This window comes from Scyliorhinus torazame, chromosome 31 (assembly GCF_047496885.1).
Source record: "Scyliorhinus torazame isolate Kashiwa2021f chromosome 31, sScyTor2.1, whole genome shotgun sequence".
In the NCBI taxonomy this organism is placed as follows: domain Eukaryota; kingdom Metazoa; phylum Chordata; class Chondrichthyes; order Carcharhiniformes; family Scyliorhinidae; genus Scyliorhinus; species Scyliorhinus torazame.
The window spans coordinates 6,483,771-6,498,908 of NC_092737.1; the positions used below are offsets into that span (position 1 = coordinate 6,483,771).

The 15,138-nt window shown below is 49.9% G+C and overlaps 1 protein-coding gene across 1 annotated transcript in view; it reads left to right on the forward strand.

Annotated features, from left to right (window-relative positions):
• Window positions 1-7,830: 7,830 nt before the first annotated feature.
• The window catches only part of LOC140404637 (uncharacterized), a 100,303-nt gene continuing 92,995 nt past the window's right edge, over window positions 7,831-15,138 (forward strand). Inside the window, exon 1 of the mRNA XM_072493247.1 lies at window positions 7,831-7,918. The gene's annotated coding sequence lies outside the window, so the exon portion shown is untranslated. The remainder of the gene's footprint in view (window positions 7,919-15,138) is intronic.

A 15,138-nucleotide genomic window follows, 5' to 3' on the forward strand; every position in this document is an offset into this window, starting at 1 on the left:
CCCTCCTGGCCATTCCCTCCTGACCACTCCCTCCTGGCCATTCCCCCCGGCCACACCCTCCTGGCCATTCCCCCCCGGCCACTCCCCCGTGGCCATTCCCCCCCGGACACTCCCCCCTGGCCACTTCCCTCCTGGCCATTCCCCCCCCGACCACTCCCCCCTGGCCCCTACCCCCTGGCCACTCCCCCCTGGCCACTCCCTCCTGGCCATTCCCCCCTGGCCATTCCCCTGACCATTCCTCCCTGGCCATACCCTCCTGGCCATTCCCTCCTGACATAGAACATAGAACATAGAACAATACAGCGCAGTACAGGCCCTTCGGCCCACGATGTTGCACCGAAACAAAAGCCATCTAACCTACACTATGCCATTATCATCCATATGTTTATCCAATAAACTTTTAAATGCCCTCAATGTTGGCGAGTTCACTACTGTAGCAGGTAGGGCATTCCACGGCCTCACTACTCTTTGCGTAAAGAACCTACCTCTGACCTCTGTCCTATATCTATTACCCCTCAGTTTAAAGTTATGTCCCCTCGTGCCAGCCATATCCATCCGCGGGAGAAGGCTCTCACTGTCCACCCTATCCAACCCCCTGATCATTTTGTATGCCTCTATTAAGTCTCCTCTTAACCTTCTTCTCTCCAACGAAAACAACCTCAAGTCCGTCAGCCTTTCCTCATAAGATTTTCCCTCCATACCAGGCAACATCCTGGTAAATCTCCTCTGCACCCGCTCCAAAGCCTCCACGTCCTTCCTATAATGCGGTGACCAGAACTGTACGCAATACTCCAAATGCGGCCGGACCAGAGTTCTGTACAGCTGCAACATGACCTCCCGACTCCGGAACTCAATCCCTCTACCAATAAAGGCCAACACTCCATAGGCCTTCTTCACAACCCTATCAACCTGGGTGGCAACTTTCAGGGATCTATGTACATGGACACCTAGATCCCTCTGCTCAGCCACACTTTCAAGAACTTTACCATTAGCCAAATATTCCGCATTCCTGTTATTCCTTCCAAAGTGAATCACCTCACACTTCTCTCCATTAAACTCCATTTGCCACCTCTCAGCCCAGCTCTGCAGCTTATCTATATCCCTCTGTAACCTGCTACATCCTTCCACACTATCGACAACACCACCGACTTTAGTATCGTCTGCAAATTTACTCACCCACCCTTCTGCGCCTTCCTCTAGGTCATTGATAAAAATGACAAACAGCAACGGCCCCAGAACAGATCCTTGTGGTACTCCACTTGTGACTGTACTCCATTCTGAACATTTCCCATCAACCACCACCCTCTGTCTTCTTTCAGCTAGCCAATTTCTGATCCACATCTCTAAATCACCCTCAATCCCCAGCCTCCGTATTTTTTGCAATAGCCTACCGTGGGGAACCTTATCAAACGCTTTGCTGAAATCCATATACACCACATCAACTGCTCTACCCTCGTCTACCTGTTCAGTCACCTTCTCAAAGAACTCAATAAGGTTTGTGAGGCATGACCTACCCTTCACAAAGCCATGCTGACTATCCCTGATCATATTATTCCTATCTAGATGATTATAAATCTTGTCCCTTATAATCCCCTCCAAGACTTTACCCACTACAGACGTGAGGCTCACCGGTCTATAGTTGCCGGGGTTGTCTCTGCTCCCCTTTTTGAACAAAGGGACCACATTTGCTGTCCTCCAGTCCTCTGGCACTATTCCTGTAGCCAATGATGACATAAAAATCAAAGCCAAAGGTCCAGCAATCTCTTCCCTGGCCTCCCATAGAATCCTAGGATAAATCCCATCAGGTCCCGGGGACTTATCTATTTTCAGCCTGTCCAGAATTGCCAACACCTCTTCCCTACGTACCTCAATGCCATCTATTCTATTAGCCTGGGGCTCAGCATTCTCCTCCACAACATTGTCTTTTTCCTGAGTGAATACTGACGAAAAATATTCATTTAGTATCTCGCCTATCTCTTCAGACTCCACACACAATTTCCCATCCCTGTCCTTGACTGGTCCTACTCTTTCCCTGGTCATTCGCTTATTCCTGACATACCTATAGAAAGCTTTTGGGTTTTCCTTGATCCTTCCTGCCAAATACTTCTCATGTCCCCTCCTTGCTCGTCTTAGCTCTCTCTTTAGATCCTTCCTCACTACCTTGTAACTATCCATCGCCCCAACCGAAACTTCACACTTCATCTTCACATAGGCCTTCTTCTTCCTCTTAACAAGAGATTCCACTTCCCTGGTAAACCACGGTTCCCTCGCTCGACGCCTTCCTCCTTGTCTGACCGGTACATACTTATCAAGAACACGCAGTAGCTGATCCTTGAACAAGCCCCACTTATCCAGTGTGCCCAACACTTGCAGCCTACTTCTCCACCTTATCCCCCCCAAGTCACGTCTAATGGCATCATAATTGCCCTTCCCCCAGCTATAACTCTTGCCCTGCGGTGTATACTTATCCCTTTCCATCATTAACGTAAACGTCACCGAATTGTGGTCACTGTCCCCAAAGTGTTCTCCTACCTCCAAATCCAACACCTGGCCTGGTTCATTACCCAAAACCAAATCCAACGTGGCCTCGCCTCTTGTTGGCCTGTCAACATATTGTTTCAGGAAACCCTCCTGCACACTGTACAAAAAACGACCCATCTATTGTACTCGAACTATATATTTTCCAGTCAATATTTGGAAAGTTAAAGTCTCCCATAATAACTACCCTGTTACTTTCGCTCATATCCAGAATCATCTTCGCCATCCTTTCCTCTACATCCCTAGAACTATTAGGAGGCCTATAAAAAACTCCCAACAGGGTGATCTCTCCTTTCCTGTTTCTAACTTCAGCCAATACTACCTCGGAAGAAGAGTCCCCATCTAGCATCCTCTCCGCCACCGTAATACTGCTCTTGACTAGCAGCGCCACACCTCCCCCTCTTTTGCCTCCTTCTCTGAGCTTAGTAAAACACCTAAACCCCGGAACCTGCAACATCCATTCCTGTCCCTGCTCTATCCATGTCTCCGAAATGGCCACAACATCGAAGTCCCAGGTACCAACCCACGCTGCCAGTTCCCCTACCTTGTTTCGTATACTCCTGGCATTGAAGTAGACACACTTCAAACCACCTACCTGAACGCTGGCCCCCTCCTGCGACGTCAAATCTGTGCTCCTGACCTCTATACTCTCATTCTCCCTTACCCTAAAACTACAATCCAGGTTCCCATGCCCCTGCTGCATTAGTTTAAACCCCCCCAAAGAGCACTAACAAATCTCCCCCCCAGGATATTTGTGCCCCTCAGGTTCAGATGTAGACCATCCTGTCTGTAGAGGTCCCACCTTCCCCAGAAAGAGCCCCAGTTATCCAAAAATCTGAAACCCTCCCGCCTGCACCATCCCTGTAGCCACGTGTTTAAATGCTCTCTCTCCCTATTCCTCATCTCACTATCACGTGGCACGGGCAACAACCCAGAGATAACAACTCTGTTTGTTCTAGTTCTGAGCTTCCATCCTAGCTCCCTGAAAGCCTGCCTGACATCCTTGTCCCCTTTCCTACCTATGTCGTTGGTGCCAATGTGGACCACGACTTGGGGCTGCTCCCCCTCCCCCCTAAGGACCCGGAAAACACGATCCGAGACATCACGTACCCTTGCACCTGGGAGGCAACATACCAAACGTGAGTCTCTCACGCTCCCACAAAATCTCCTATCTGTGCCCCTGACTATAGAGTCCCCAATTACTAATGCTCTGCTCCTCTTCCCCCTTCCCTTCTGAGCAACAGGGACAGACTCCGTGCCAGAGGCCCGTACCCCATGGCTTACCCCTGGTAAGTCGTCCCCCCCACAAGTATCCAAAGCGGTATACTTGTTTCTCAGGGGAACGACCGCAGGGGATCCCTGCACTGACTGTTTTTTCCCAGTCCCTCTTACAGTTACCCACCTATCTCCAATCTTTGGTGTAACTAATTCCCTGAAGCTGCTATCTATGACCCCTTCTGCCTCCCGAATGATCCGAAGTTCTTCCAACTCCAGCTCCAGTTCCCTAACTCGGCCTTGGAGGAGCTGGAGATGGCAGCACTTCCTGCAGGTAAAATCAGCAGGGACCATTCCCCCCTGGCCACTCCCCCCTGGCCATTCCCTCCTGACCATTCCGTCCTTGACTATTTCCTCCTTGACCATTCCCCCTGACCATTCCCCCTGACCATTCCGTCCTTAACCATTCCCTCCTTGACCGTTCCCTCCTTGACCATTCCCTCCTTGACCATTCCCCCCTGGCCATTCCCTCCTAACCATTCCCTCCTGACCATTCCCCCTGACCATTCCCCCCTGGCCATTCCCTCCTAACCATTCCCTCCTGACCATTCCCCCTGGCCATTCCCCCCTGGCCATTCCCTCCTAACCATTCCCCCCTGACCATTCCCTCCTGACCATTCACTCCTGACCATTCCATACGGACCATTCCCCCCTGACCATTCCCCCCTGGCCATTCCCCCCTGACCATTCATTCCTGACCATTCCCCCCTGACCATTCCACCCTGACCATTCCCCCCTGACCATTCCGTCCTTGACCATTCCCTCCTTGACCATTCCCCCTGACCATTCCCTCCTTGACCACTCTTTGACCTTTCCCCGACCATACCTTGACATTTCTCTCCTGACCATTCCTTGACCATTCCCTCCTGAGCATTCCCTCCTTGACCTTTCCCTCCTGACCTTTCCTTGACCATTCCCTCCTTGACCATTCCTTGACCGTTCCCTCCTGGCATTTCCTTGACCCTTCCCTCCTGAGCATTCCCCCCTGGCCACTCCCCCCCCTGACCACGCCCCCCAGGCCATTCCCCCCTGGCCACTCCCCCCTGGCCACTCCCTCCTGGCCATTCCCCCTGACCATTCCCCCCTGGCCACTCCCCCGTGGCCACTCCCCCCTGGCCACCCCCACCCCCCCCGGCCACTCCCCCCTGGCCATTCCCTCCTGGCCATTCCCCCCTGGCCACTCCCTCCTGGCCACTCCCCCCTGGCCACTCCCTCCTGGCCATTCCCTCCTGGCCACTCCCTCCTGGCCACTCCCCCCCGGCCAATCCCTCCTGGCCACTCCCGCCTGGCTACTCACTCCTGGCCACTCCCCCCTGGCCACTCCCCCCCAGCCACTCCCCACTGGCCACTCCCCCCTGGCCACTCACTCCTGGCCACTCTCTCCTGGCCACTCCCTCCTTCCACTCCTCCCTGGCCACTCACTCCTGGCCACTCCCCCCTGGCCACTCACTCCTGGCCACTCCCCCCTGGCCACTCCCCCCTGGCCACTCACCCCTGGCCACTCCCTCCTGGCCACTCCCCCCTGGCCACCCACTCCTGGCCACTCCCCCCTGGCCATTCACTCCTGGCCACTCCCCCCTGGCCATTCACTCCTGGCCACTCACTCCTGGCCACTCCCCCCCGCCCACTGACTCCTGGCCACTCCCTCCTGGCCACTCCCCCCTGGCCACTCACTCCTGGCCATTCTCCCCCGCCCATTCCCTCCTGGCCACTACCCCCTGGCCACTCCCCCCGGCCACTCCCCCCCGGCCACTCCCCACTGGCCACTCCCCCCTGGCCACTCACTCCTGGCCACTCCCTCCTGGCCACTCCCTCCTTCCACTCCTCCCTGGCCACTCACTCCTGGCCACTCCCCCCTGGCCACTCACTCCTGGCCACTCCCCCCTGGCCACTCCCCCCTGGCCACTCCCCCCTGGCCACTCCCTCCTGGCCACTCCCCCCTGGCCACTCACTCCTGGCCACTCCCCCCTGGCCATTCACTCCTGGCCACTCCCCCCAGGCCATTCACTCCTGGCCACTCACTCCTGGCCACTCCCCCCCCGCCCACTGACTCCTGGCCACTCCCTCCTGGCCACTCCCCCCTGGCCACTCACTCCTGGCCATTCTCCCCCGCCCACTCCCTCCTGGCCACTACCCCCTGGCCACTCCCCCCGGCCACTCCCCCCTGGCCACTCCCCCATGGCAACTCCCCCCTGGCCACTCCCCCACCGCCCACTCCCCCCTGGCCACTCCCCCACCGCCCACTCCCTCATGGCCATTCCCCCCTGGCCACTCCCCCCTGGCCATTTCCCCCGGCCACTCCCCCCTGGCCATTCCCCCCTGGCCATTCCCCCCTGGCCATTCCCCCCCTGGCCATTCCCCCCTGGCCATTCCCCCCGGGCCACTCCCCCCTGGCCATTCCCCGCTGGCCATTCCCCCCCGGCCACACCCTCCTGGCCATTCCCCCCCGGCCACTCCCCCCTGGCCATTCCCTCCTGACCACTCCCCCCTGGCCATTCCCCCCGGCCACACCCTCCTGGCCACTCCCTCCTGGCCATTCCCCCCTGGCCATTCCCTCCTGACCATTCCCCCCTGGCCACTCCCCCCTGGCCATTCCCTCCTGACCATTCCGTCCTTGACCGTTCCCTCCTTGACCATTCCCTCCTTGACCATTCCCCCCTGACCATTCCCCCTGACCATTCCCCCCTGGCCATTCCCTCCTAACCATTCCCCCCTGACCATTCCCCCCTGACCATTCCCTCCTGTCCATTCACTCCTGACCATTCCATACGGACCATTCCCCCCTGACCATTCCCCCCTGGCCATTCCCCCTTGACCATTCCCTCCTGGCCATTCCCCCCTGACCATTCCCCTCTGGCCATTCCCTCCTAACCATTCCACCCTGACCATTCCCCCCTGACCATTCCGTCCTTGACCATTCCCTCCTTGACCATTCCCCCTGACCATTCCCTCCTGACCATTCCCCCCTGGCCATTCCCTCCTAACCATTTCCTCCTTGACCATTCCCCCTGACCATTCCCCCCTGGCCATTCCCTCCTAACCATTCCCTCCTGACCATTCCCTCCTGACCATTCCATACGGACCATTCCCCCCTGACCATTCCCCCCTGGCCATTCACCCCCTGACCATTCCCTCCTGACCATTCCCCCTGACCATTCCCTCCTGGCCATTCCCCCCTGACCATTCCCTCCTGACCATTCCCTTCTGGCCATTCCATCCTGGCCATTCCCTTCTGGCCTTTCCTTGACCTTTCCCACCTGGCCTTTCCTTGACCTTTCCCACCTGGCCTTTCCTTGACCGTTGCCTCCTGACCTTTCCTTGACCTTTATCTCCTGACCATTTCTTTATCTTGCTCTCCTGACCTTTCTCTCCTAGCCATTCCTTGACCGTTGCCTCCTGGCCTTTCCTTGACCTTTCCCTCCTGACCATTTCTTTATCTTGCTCTCCTGACCTTTCTCTCCTAGCCATTCCTTGACCAGTGCCTCCTGGCCTTTCCTTGACCTTTATCTCCTGACCATTCCTTGACTTTTCCCCCTGACCATTCCCTCCTTGACCACTCCTTGACCTTTCCACGACCATACCTTGACATTTCTCTCCTGACCATTCCTTGACCATTCCCTCCTGAGCATTCCCTCCTTGACCTTTCCCTCCTGACCTTTCCTTGACCATTCCCTCCTTGACCATTCCTTGACCGCTCCCTCCTGGCATTTCCTTGACCCTTCCCTCCTGAGCATTACCATTCCCTCATGTCTATTCCCTCCTTGATCCTTCCCTCCTGAGCAGTCCCTCTTTGACCTTTCCCTCCTGACCTTTCCTTGACCATTCCCTCCTTGACCATTCCTTGACCTTTCCCTCCTGACCTTTCCTTGACCTTTCCCTGCTGGCCACGCCCTGCTCAGTCTCTGGGCGGCTTCCTGCCGGGTCCAGTGCCCGGATGGGGGGGGGGGGGGGGGGGGGCGCGAGTCGGCGGCGGCGGCGGCGGGAGGGCCGGAGGCGCGCACGGCCCGGAGCGCGACGTCATGACATCAGTGGAGGCGCGCCGGTGACTCGGGTGACGTTTAAAGAGCGCGACGGAGAGAGAGAAAGAGACAGAGAAGAGAGAATGGTGAGATACATATATAATCTAAACTAATCTAATAAATATATACCCAGAGAGAGGGAGGGGAGAGAGAGAGAGAGAGAGAATGGTGAGGGAAATATATAATTTAATAAATATATACAGAGAGAGAGAGCGAGGGGGAGAGAGAATGAAAGAGAGAGAGAGAGAATATATAATTTAATATCATATAAATATATACACACAGAGAGAGAGAAAGAGAGAGAGAGAGACAGGGGGAGAGAAAGAAAGAGAGACGGGGAGAGAAAGAAAGAGAGAGAGACAGGGGGAGAGAAAGAGAGACAGGGGAGAGAGAATGAAAGAGAGAGAGAGATAAATATATAATTTAATATATAAATATATACACAGAGAGAGAGAAAGAGAGAGAGAGAGACAGGGGGAGAGAAAGAGAGAGAGAGAGACAGGGGGGAGAGAAAGAAAGAGAGACAGGGGAGAGAGAATGAAAGAGAGAGAGAGATAAATATATAATTTAATATATAAATATATACACAGAGAGAGAGAGAGAGAGACAGGGGGAGAGAAAGAGAGAGAGAGAGACAGGGGGAGAGAAAGAAAGAGAGACAGGGGAGAGAGAAAGAAAGAGAGAGAGAGAGATAAATATATAATTTAATATATAAATATATACACAGAGAGAATGGGAGATAGAGAAACAGACAGAGAGTGAGAGAATGGTGAGACAAATATATAAATTAATCTAATCTAATATATATATATGAGAGAGAGAGAGAGAAAGAGAGAGAGACGGGGAGAGAAAGAGACAGGGAGAGAGAGTGAGAGAAATATATAATTTAATCTAATATATATATATATATATATATATAGAGAGAGAGAGAGAGAGAAGGGGAGAGAAAGAGAGAGGGAGAGAATGGTGAGGGAAATATATAATCTATTCTAATATAAATATATACACAGGGAGAGAGAGAGAGGGGGACGGAGAGAGGCAAAGAGAGAGAGAATGGTGAGGGAAATATATAATCTAATCTAATATAATAAATATATACACAGAGAGGGAGGGAGAGCGAGAGAGAGAGAGAATGGTGAGGGAAATATATAATCTAATCTAATAAATATATACAGAGAGAAGGGGAGAGAGAGAGAGAATGGTGAGGGAAATATATAATCTAATCTAATATAATAAATATATACAGAGAGAGAGAGGGAGGGAGAAAGAGAGAGAGAATGGTGAGAGAAATATATAATCTAATCTAATATAATAAATATATATAGAGAGAGGGGGAGAGAGAGAATGGTGAGGGAAATATATAATCTAATATAATAGAATAAATATATACACAGACAGAGAGAAGGAGACAGAGAATGGTGAGGGAAATATATAATCTAATCTAATCTAATAAATATATATATAGAGAGAGAGGGGGAGAGAGAGAATAGTGAGGGAAATATATAATCTAATCTAATAAATATATACAGAGAGAGAGGGGGGAGAGAGAGAGAATGGTGAGGGAAATATATAATATAATAAATATATACAGAGAGAGAGAGAGAGAGGGAGAGAGAGAATGGTGAGGGAAATATATAATCTAATCTAATATAATAAATATATAGAGAGGGAGAGAGAATGGTGAGGGAAATATATAATCTAATCTAATAGACTAAATATATAGAGAGAGAGGGGGAGAGAGAGAGAATAGTGAGGGAAATATATAATCTAATCTAATAAATATATACAGAGAGAGAGAGAGAGAATGGTGAGGGAAATATCTAATCTAATCTAATATAATAAATATATACAGAGAGAGAGGGGGGGAGAGAGAGAGAATGGTGAGGGAAATATATAATCTAATCTAATAAATATATACAGAGAGAGAGAGAGAATGGTGAGGGAAATATCTAATCTAATATAATAAATATATATAGAGAGAGAGGGGGAGAGAGAGAGAGAATAGTGAGGGAAATATATAATCTAATCTAATAAATATATACACAGAGAGAGGGGGGAGAGAGAGAGAATAGTGAGGGAAATATATAATCTAATAAATATATACAGAGAGAGGGGGAGAGAGAGAGAATGGTGAGGGAAATATATAATCTAATCTAATATAATAAATATATACAGAGAGAGAGAGGGAGAGGGAGGGAGGGAGAGAGAGGGAGGGAGAGAGAGAGGGAGGGAGAGAGAGAGGGAGGGAGGGAGAGAGGGAGGGAGAGAGAGAAAGAGAGAGGGAGAAAGAGAGAGAGAGAATGGTGAGAGAAATATATAATCTAATCTAATAGAATAAATATATATAGAGAGGGGGAGAGAGAGAGAATGGTGAAGGAAATATAGAATATAATAGAATAAATATATACACAGACAGAGAGAGGGAGACAGAATGGTGAGGGAAATATATAATCTAATATAATAAAATAAATATATACAGAGAGAGAGAGAGAGAGACGGAGAGAATGGTGAGAGAAATATATAATCTAATCTAATAGACTAAATATATAGAGAGAGGGGGAGAGAGAGAGAATAGTGAGGGAAATATAATCAAATCTAATAAATATATACAGAGAGACAGAGAGAGACAGAGAGAGAGGGAGAGAATGGTGAGGGAAATATATAATCTAATCTAATAGACTAAATATATAGAGAGAGAGGGGGAGAGAGAGAGAGAATAGTGAGGGAAATATATAATCTAATCTAATAGACTAAATATATATAGAGAGAGAGAGAATAGTGAGGGAAATATCTAATCTAATAAATATATACAGAGAGAGAGGGAGAGAATGGCGAGGGAAATATATAATCTAATAGACTAAATATATGGAGAGAGAGAGAGAAAGAGAGAGAATGGTGAGGGAAATATATAATCTAATATAATAGAATAAATATATACACAGAGAGAGGGAGACAGAGAGAGAATGGTGAGGGAAATATATAATCTAATATAATAGACTAAATATATATAGAGAGAGAGGGGGAGAGAGAGAGAGACACAGAGAGAGAGAGAGAGACGGAGAGAATGGTGAGAGAAATATAATATAAATATATACAGAGAGAGAAAGAAACAGAGAATGGTCACAGGAATAATAATCTAATATAGGGGCAGCACGGTGGCGTAGTGATTAGCACTGCAGTCTCATGTACCGAGGTCCCAGGTTCGATCCCGGCCCCGGGTCACTGTCCGTGTGGAGTTTGCACATTCTCCCCGTGTCTGCGTGAGTTTCACCCCCACAACCCAAAGATGTGCAGGGTAGGTGGATTGGCCACGCTAAATTGCCCCTTAATTGGAAAAAAAAAAATTGGATACTCTAAATTAATTTTTTTTAAACTAACCTAATATAGATAGATATAAATATATATATACACAGAGAGACAGGGGGAGATTGAAAACAGGAACAGAGTGGTGAGAAAAATATAATATGATATAATAAATATATATATACACAGAGAGGCGGGAGAGAGAGAGAAAGAGACAGAGAGAATGGTGAGAGAAATATAATCTAATCTAATACATATATATATGTATATACACACAGTGAGGGGGGGGGTAGAGAGGGGAGGGGGAGAGAGAAAACAACAATGGTGAGAGAGAGAATATATATACACAGACGGAGAGAGAGAAAACAGAATGGTGAGAATAATATAATAGAATATAGATAGAGAGAGAGGGAGTGTAAGGGGGAGAGAGAGAGAGAAAGCAGAATGGTGAGAATAATATAATATACATAAATATAGATATATATACACAAAGGGGCGAGAGAGAAAACCGAGAACAGAATGGTGAGAGAAAGAATAATATAAATATATACAGAGAGAGAGGGGGTAGAGGAAACAGAATGGTGAGAATAATAGAAAGAGAGAAAATAATATAGAGTGAGAGGAGAATGGGTTGGGCAGAGGGGGTGTAAGATGTGGGGAGAGGGTAGGTGGATGGGTGGGGAGATGGGGGTTAGGGAGAGGGGATGGGGGTTAGGGAGAGGTGTGGGGTTTTGGGGAGGTGGGGTGGGGAGATGGGCTCGGGAGGTGGTGGGGAGGGAGAGGTGTAGGGTAAGAGGGGGTGGGGTGAGGGGGGTGGGGAGATGCATTGCAGCACTTCCCAGGCAGTACTGAGTGAGCGCTGCATTGCAGCACTTCCCAGGCAGTACTGAGCGAGTGCTGCATTGCAGCACTTCCCTTGCAGTACTGGGTGAGCACTGCATTGCAGCACTTCCCAGGCAGTACTGAGTGAGCGCTGCATTGCAGCACTTTGCGTGCAGTACTGGGAGAATGCTGCATTGCAGCACTTCCCAGGCAGTACTGGGTGAGCACTGCATTGCAGCACTTCCCATGCAGTACTGAACGAGTGCTGCATTGCAGCACTTTGCGTGCAGTACTGGGAGAATGCTGCATTCCAGCACTTCTGGAAAGTGTGAAAATAGATAAGTCCCCTGGGCCGGATGGGATTTATCCTAGGATTCTCTGGGAAGCTAGGGAGGAGATTGCTGAGCCTTTGGCTTTGATCTTTAAGTCGTCTTTGTCGACAGGAATAGTGCCAGAAGACTGGAGGATAGCAAATGTTGTCCCCTTGTTGAAGAAGGGGAGTAGTGACAACTCCGGTAACTATAGACCAGTGAGCCTTACTTCTGTTGTGGGCAAAATCTTGGAAAGGTTTATAAGAGATAGGATGAGATAGTGATCACGGTTTTGTGAAGGGTAGGTCGTGCCTCACAAACCTTAACCTCGGTACATGAGACCAAACAGGTGGATGAGGGTAAAGCAGTTGATGTGGTGTATATGGATTTCAGTAAAGCGTTTGATAAGGTTCCCCACGGTAGGCTACTGCAGAAAATACGGAGGCATGGGATTCGGGGTGATTTAGCAGTTTGGATCAGAAATTGGCTAGCTACTAGTGGTGTACCACAAGGATCTGTTGTGGGGCCACTGCTGTTTGTCATTTTTATAAATGACCTAGAGGAGGGTGTAGAAGGATGGATGAGTACATTTGCAGATGACACTAAAGTCGGTGGAGTTGTGGACAGTGCGGAATGATGTTACAAGTTACAGAGGGACATAGAGAAGCTGCAGCGCTGGGCTGAGAGGTGGCAAATGGAGTTTAATGCAGAAAAGTGTGAGGTGATTCATTTTGGAAGGAATAACAGGAAGACAGAGTACTGGGCTAATGGTAAGATTCTTGGCAGTGTGGATGAGCAGAGAGATTGGATTGGATTTGTTTATTGTCACGTGTACCAAGGTACAGTGAAAAGTATTTTTCTGCGAGCAGCTCAACAGACCATTAAGTACATGGGAAGAAAAGGGAATAAAAGAAAATACATAATAGGGCAACACAACATATACAATGTAACTACATAAGCACTGGCATCGGATGAAGCATACAGGGTGTAGTGTTAATGAAATCAGTCCATAAGAGAGTCATTTAGGAGTCTGGTGACAGTGGGGAAGAAGCTGTTTTTGAGTCTGTTCTGTTCTCAGACTTCTGTATCTCCTGCCCGATGGAAGAAGTTGGAAGAGTGAGTAAGCCGGGTGGGTGGGATCTTTGATTATACTGCCCGCTTTCCCCAGGCAGCGGGAGTCAATGGATGGGAGGCAGGTTTGTGTGATGGACTGGGCGGTGTTCACGACTCTCTGAAGTTTCTTGCGGTCCTGGGCAGTTGCCATACCAGGCTGTGATGCAGCCAGATAGGATGCTTTCTATGGTGCATCTGTAAAAGTTGGTGAGAGTCAATGTGGACATGCCAAATTTCCTTAGTTTCCTGAGGAAGTATAGGCGCTGTTGTGCTTTCTTGGTGGTAGCGTCGACGTGGGTGGACCAGGACAGATTTTTGGAGATGTGCACTCCTAAGAATTTGAAACTGCTAACCATCTCCACCTCGGCCCCGTTGATGCTGACAGGTGTGTGTACAGTACTTTGCTTCCTGAAGTCAATTCTCGGTGTCCATGTACATAGATCCCTGAAAGTTGCCACCCAGGTTGAGAGGGTTGTTAAGAAGGCATACGGTGTCTTAGCTTTTATTGGTAGAGGGATTGAGTCTCGGAGCCATGAGGTCATGTTGCAGCTGTACAAACCTCTGGTGCGGCCGCATTTGGAGTATTGCGTGCAATTCTGGTCGCCGCATTCTAGGAAGGATGTGGAAGCATTGGAAAGGGTGCCGAGGAGATTTACCAGAATGTTGCCTGGTATGGAGGGAAGATCTTATGAGGAAAGGCTGAGGGACTTGAGGCTGTTTTCATTAGAGAGAAGAAGGTTAGGAGGAGACTTAATTGAGGCATAAAAGATGATCAGAGGATTGGATAGGGTGGACAGTGAGAGCATTTTACCTCGGATGGTGATGTCTCGCACGAGGGTTTAAATTGAGGGGAGATAGATATAGGACAGATGTCAGAGGTAGGTTCTTTACTCAGAGAGTAGTAAGGGCGTGGAATGCCCTGCCTGCAACAGTAGTGGACTCGACAACACTAAGGGCATTCAAATGGTCATTGGATAGACATATGGACAATAAGGGAATAGTGTAGATGGGCTTTAGAGTGGTTTCACAGGTCGGCGCAACATCGAGGGCCGAAGGGCCGGTACTGCGCTGTAATGTTCTATGTTCCCATACAGTACTGGGCGAGCGCTGCATTGCAGCACTTCCCGTGCAGTACTGAGCGAGCGCTGCATTGCAGCACTTCCCATGCAGTACTGAGCGAGCGCTGCATTGCAGCACTTCCCAGGCAGTACTGAGTGAGCGCTGCATTGCAGCACTTCCCAGGCAGTACTGAGTGAGCGCTGCATTGCAGCACTTCCCATGCAGTACTGAGCGAGTGTTTCCATCTTGAAACATTCAATGATTCAGATTCCACCGCACTATGGGGCAGCGAGTTCCACAAATTCACCACCCTCTGCGAGAAGTAGTTCCTCCTCGTCTCAGTTCTAAATCTACCGCCTCTCAACCTAAATCAGTAGGAATCGGGCAGGATTGTCCCGTGTGATATGGTGCTCAGCTATACAGACAGGAAGCTGCTGAGTTTGATCTCTGGCCAGCATGGCAAAGTGATATAAATCAGGAACGCACAAGAGGGCGGCACGGGGGCGCAGTGGGTTAGCACTGCTGCCTCACGGCGCCGAGGTCCCAGGTTCCATCCCGGGCCCCGGGTCACTGTCCGTGTGGAGTTTGCACATTCTCCCCGTGTCTGCGTGGGTCTCACCCCCACAACCCAAAGATGTGCAGGGTAGGTGGATTGGCCACGATAAATTGCCACTTAATTGGAAAAAATGAATTGGGTA